Genomic DNA, 6,000 nt, shown 5'->3' with positions numbered 1-6,000 from the left:
AATAAGGGATAACTGGGCCTGGTGCAAGGTGCAAGTACCCCTTGGTACTCACTACAAGCCAGTCCAGCCTCCTACAATTGGTTACAGACAAATAGCAAAAATAAGAAGAACAGTGGTGTCATCAGTCAAGGGCCACCTAATAGATTGGATCAGGCTGAGGCTACCATTCAAGTGCCACGCAGTGGATCGGTTCAGGGTGACATGAATCATACAAATAAAGAAGTGACCTTAGGGTCACGCAATTTCATTGCTTTATAAGGTACTAATTGTTATTGCTGGGTAACAATGTTGTGTTGCATTTACAAGCTAATAGGTATTTATCATAAGTGTGTTTTAATGCATTATTTTCATGTTTAAGTCTTATGCAATGTATGGCACTTACCTTTAGTTTTCCAAAAAGGGAGAAGGTGATATATTATTATGCTTGTAAGTATTGCGGTCTCCAAACCGTTATTGTTCATATTTCCCCTTGTGCATTGAGTGGACACTGGCAAGGATTTGAACGGCAATGCGATAGTTGCTGTCGGACGACGTGCTAAATGGATGCAGCATGCTGTGGGTGATATTGAAGTGAGAATAAAAGAATCAACTCATCGTTGTAGTTTCTGAAAGTCCGTTCATATCTCAAGCAGGCCAGCACAGAAAAGCAACAGGCAGAGTAGCAGTCCCTCCTACAGCATCCAGCTTTTCTTCCTGGCAGAATGTCTTCAGTCCAGATGGATTCTAACAGTATGGGGGTCAGAGGTCCAGTACTTATGCCCATTTCTGCCTTTGAAGAACGCACATTTCTAAGAAAAGTCTTTGTCATGCACAGGACCTTGCCTTTCCTGCCCTGGCCCCAGACACACTCCAGGGGGTTGGAGACTGTTTTGTGTAAGGAAAGGCACAGCCCTATTCAGGTGCAAGTATCAGCTTCCGTCACCACTCTAGATAGCAAAACCCATCGGGATATACAGGGCACACCTCATCTCCCTTTGTGTGACTATCTAGAGCTGTGGTCTTCAAACTATTTAATGCCACGTCCCCCAGTGGGAAAAAAAATCATCAGGGCCCTCCTCAAAATGTTTTACAATTAATTTATTAAACGTACAATGTTTAAATATGTCTAGACGTATTTAAACATTGCAGTTAAGTTCTATTACCGATTTAAAATTGCAAACAAATACATGATTGCCAAACATATTATTCTGGTCAGGCAGTCTTTAATAATGTGTACAAGTATACGCAGTGTGATTTTTATGGAAATGTGTGAGGGATTTAAATAATATTTAAAGCCCCTTCCCTTTTGACACCTTCTGCCAGCCAGGAGATAAATGACAAAATATGTTGGTGATGGCCCATTACAGAGGGGCTTACTGCTGCTGACTGAAACAAAACACTGTTATTAGTATGATGCTTCTTTTGGCCGGAGCTTGGTGCCCCCCTGGGATCACTTGACCCCCTTCAGTTTGAAGACCCTTGGTCTAGAGTGAATTCACCAATAGCCCAACTGTCATCCTGACCCAGACGTGATTCAACAACCTGGCAGAGGCACAAAAGAATTAAGCAAGAAAATGCCCCCTTTCTAAAAGTGAAATTTTCGAACTTACAATTTAAAAACTAACTTCACCAAAAGATATACTGTTGAATTGTGAGTTCAGAGACCCCCAAACTCCATTTCTCTCTCTGCTCCCAATGGGAAATTATACTTAAAAGATATTTCAAGGCAATCCCCTTGTTACCCTATGGAAGATATAGTCCTTGTAATAGTGAAAACTGAATTTAGCAGTGTCTCACTATCAGAACATGCAAAACACACCAGTGCATGTCCTACCTTTGAAATACACTGCACACTGCCCATTGGGCTGCTATGGGCATACCTTAGGGTTGACTTACATGTTGTGAAAGGGAAGGTTTGGGGGGCCCTTACAAGGTTGAAATGGCAGTTTAAAACTGCAAACACAGACACTGCAATAGCTAGTCTGACATAGATGCTAAGTCTAAAGTCAGATTTAGGATTTCATCCGGGCAAACCACTTGAGTTTAGCTGTTCATATTACAAGCTTCTCGTTCTAGTGAATGGAGCCAACAATGATGAATTGGGTACCATCTAATACAGTTTATATTAAATGTCTAAAAAAATTGTAAAATCTAAATGAAATATTAAGCTGAAAGTAGTTCTGAAGATTGTTTCTTGGTACACTGGAATCAAGTCCAAAGATGCAGGAAAACAACTAAAAACATGAACTATTGTATTGAAACACCAAGCATTTACTAACGTGTATGGGTGTGAAAAAGTATAATTCCATCAGTGGAACTAGGAAAATGTCATAATTTTACATTTAGAAAATTGAATTTTTTAGCCAATCACACCTTTGGCTAAATGTAACTGCTGTTCCTCTGAATATTCTTCAAGAAGTCAGGTGGTGATGCCTTCTTAAAACTATTAAAGTGAATAACTGATGCTACTAGTAAAAAAATTAAACGGACAGGACTGCGGTGCGTGTCTGATACATGGTTGATTTCAGTGACTGCTGCTTCCCTCCAACACAACTGTAATGCAGCCTTCATACGTTTGCCCGAACTCCCCCGAGCACCCAGTGTCACCTGAGGGCCTTCGGAGAAGGGGCAGCCTGCACGCAGGAGACGCTGCTAGGAGGGGGCTTGTGCCACGGGGCCTTGAGGACCAAGACCAGTGGGATCCTGCGGAGGATAAGCATCTCCACCTTCCAAACAGCTGGGGCCCAGTGGGCGCGCGGCAGAGACGATCGAGGCTGCGGCACCGCTTAAACATCGAAGTGGAGCAAACACACAGGACCTGGTGGGTTGTGATGTGAGGAGGTTCAGACACCATCCTGGAATCACAGGGTGGGGGCGCGCATTATCCTGTCCCTGGGCCTGAAACTGGAGGGACATGCCTCAACGGCGATGAAAAAAAGAAGCAGAGACTGCCTTTGAATTGGGAGATTTCCCCCAAGAGGACTTGGTGGTGCAGGAGTAATCCTGTCTCTGCAACACTCTTGGACTAAATTGAGGGAGCACCCCCCCCCCCCAACAGAGACATAGCTGCTCCATCTGACTACTTGGGGTGATAAACCGCTGACCCGTCCCATGGGCTGGAAGCTTGAGCACTAAAAGGACCTCGGGTCTAGAGTGGAGATCTCCTCTCCATCTCCAACGCTGTGCCAGGCCTTAGGCTGTCTTAACCAAACACTACACACTGCCCCTCTCCTGGAAAAGAAGTGCGGACGCAAGGAAGAGGGGCTCCCACATTCTGATGCACTTTCTGGGATGGACATTACTAAATGCCCAGATACCCTGCTCCCTTTGTGCCAAACTGAAGAGACTCTATTCTGACAGGGGTGTCCAACACTGCGTCTCCCGGCACCAACACCAGGCGATCGATTGGAAGATATCTGAGCCTTCCTTCCTAGCCTCCACTGCCACACAATGGCCAAACACAAAGATCCGAAACCCCCTAAGCAGGGGAAGATTTATAAATACTCCAAGACAATGGAGGCCCAAGCGGCAAACGAAATGACAACCCATATGCCAGATAATGCGGCCTTGCTGAACACCATCCAGCAAACTAGAACAGTCCTGGAAACAAAAGTTGGTGAGCTGGCAGGGGAGGTTTTCCTGCTGCAGCAGGACCTCCGAAAAGTCTTGGCCAGAGTGACTGCAGCGTAAGAGAGAATTTTGGAGGTTGAAGATGTGACACACACCCACGGAAAGGACTTGACAGCGCTAAAGGCACTCACTTAAGACCTCCTCTGCAGGGTAGATGATGCCAAAAACAGGGCACAGCATAACAATCTTAGATTTGTAGGCTTCCCTGAAGGAGTTAAGGGAACACAAGTGCCAACATTCTTAGAAACCTGGCTTCGGTCCTCCCTCCCACCTGCCAATTTCTCAACATATTTCGTGATAGAAAGGGCCCTTAGACCGTTGGTGCCGAAACCACAGATTGGTGCCCCCCCCCCAAGAGCCCTCATAGCATGCTTTCTGAACTATCACAACAGAGACATTATTCTTTGAGAAGCGCAACAGCAGGGAAAACTCACTTTTGACTCCACAATATTGATTTTTCCTGACCACTCTTGAGAAGTGCAAAAACACGCTGCTCCTATGATGCAGTGAAAGTTAAGCTCCAAGCAGTTAAACACCGTTACATGCTCCTGTTCCCTGCCAAACTAAAAGGTATTCTCCATGACAAAGCGCACTTTTTTGAGACCCAGGAGGAAGCCTGATAATGGGTGGAGGAATGGACCCCTTTGTTGCAGAACAGACTGCCCGAAGATATCTTGCAGGAGCAGGGATAGAGGGTGGCCAGACCGAAAATAAAGACCCCCCCTAGACTAAAAAAAGGAAGGTGATTGAGGAGTCCCCAAGACAGATCCCGCAGGATGAGTCACATAAGGCACGCACTAGCGGACCTCAATTCAGATTCTTGAAAGAGAAATAAGATGACCCCCCATCCTGTGAATTGCTCTCCAGTGAGGCACCTGTCACAATCAGAGAGAATGGAGATGGACCATGGTGAAAGGAGTCCCACTCCGGGGTGCCACCCGACTACCCAAATGGATAACTGTAGCATAGATCTCAGCAAAGGAATGGATGGGGATACCAAGCACTGATATATCATCAACTAGGAACCAGACTCTTCCTCCTCCTTAGGGCTACCAGATGGCTGTGGGCATAGAAGGCCTGGCGAGATGCAACCTTCCCCTTATTCTTCTTGCTCTTCTTTATCTTTCCTCTCCCTCTTACTGTCTCCCTTCCCACCCTTACTTTCCCTCCCTCTCTGCCCCTCCTCCTTCCCCCCCTTTTCATCCCTTTCCCTTTTTTTCAACTTCTCTTCTTCCTCTTTCTCTTACTATTGACAGTTGGTGTGAGTGTAGAGAGGTGTGTAGATATAGTGCGGCCTTGCCGCTTCCCCCTCCCTCAGGCAGGTAGTCCGTGGCGGGGTGATAGACTGTACCAGTGTTAAGTTGATTGGTTTTCAGTTTGAAAGGGAGATTGTTGATAAGTGAACTCCTCTGCTGGGTTAAACACGAATTTTTAACAAACCACAGTTGGGGTAGGGTGGGCTACAGACCCTGAGGCCTGATCCAGAGCTATGTTAGCTAAAGAATATGTTATCACACATGTACTGGGAAAAAGGGGGTAGGGAGGGGGTATGGTTTGGGGTTGTTTTGCTTTGTCTTGTTCACAAGAACCAATAAAAATATATGTTTTTAACTGTTGACAGTAAAATACTGGCAAAGCTCCTGTTTGAGTGTCTGCTGCCTCTTCTTGCACATGTTGTCTGGGTTTGCCTCTGGCCAGTCGACTGTACACAACCTGTGTACGTTGTTCGTCATGCTCCATACCCGGAACCCTGAACTGCCAGCTGTGGCTTTTTGTTTTAGATTGGCATACTGGAACACCCTTATAATTCCCTAGTATATGGTACTGAGGTACCCAGGGTATTGGGGTTCCAGGAGATCCCTATGGGCTGCAGCATTTCTTTTGCCACCCATAGGGAGCTCTGACAATTCTTACACAGGCCTGCCACTGCAGCCTGAGTGAAATAACGTCTACGTTATTTCACAGCCATTTACCACTGCACTTAAGTAACTTATAAGTCACCTATATGTCTAACCTTTACCTGGTAAAGGTTAGGTGCAAAGTTACTTAGTGTGTGGGCACCCTGGCACTAGCCAAGGTGCCCCCACATCGTTCAGGGCAAATTCCCCGGACTTTGTGAGTGCGGGGACACCATTTCACGCGTGCACTATACATAGGTCACTACCTATGTATAGCGTAACAATGGTAACTCCGAATATGGCCATGTAACATGTCTAAGATCATGCAATTGTCACCCCAATGCCATTCTGGCATTGGGGAGACAATTCCATGATCCCCTGAGTCTCTAGCACAGATCCGGGTACTGCCAAACTGCCTTTCCCGGGGTTTCACTGCAGCTGCTGCTGCTGCCAACCCCACAGACAGGTTTCTGCCCTCCTGGGGTCCAGCCAG

The sequence above is a fragment of the Pleurodeles waltl genome, chromosome 7 (assembly GCF_031143425.1).
Source record: "Pleurodeles waltl isolate 20211129_DDA chromosome 7, aPleWal1.hap1.20221129, whole genome shotgun sequence".
Taxonomy (NCBI): Eukaryota; Metazoa; Chordata; class Amphibia; order Caudata; family Salamandridae; genus Pleurodeles; species Pleurodeles waltl.
This window is presented reverse-complemented; position numbering follows the sequence as displayed.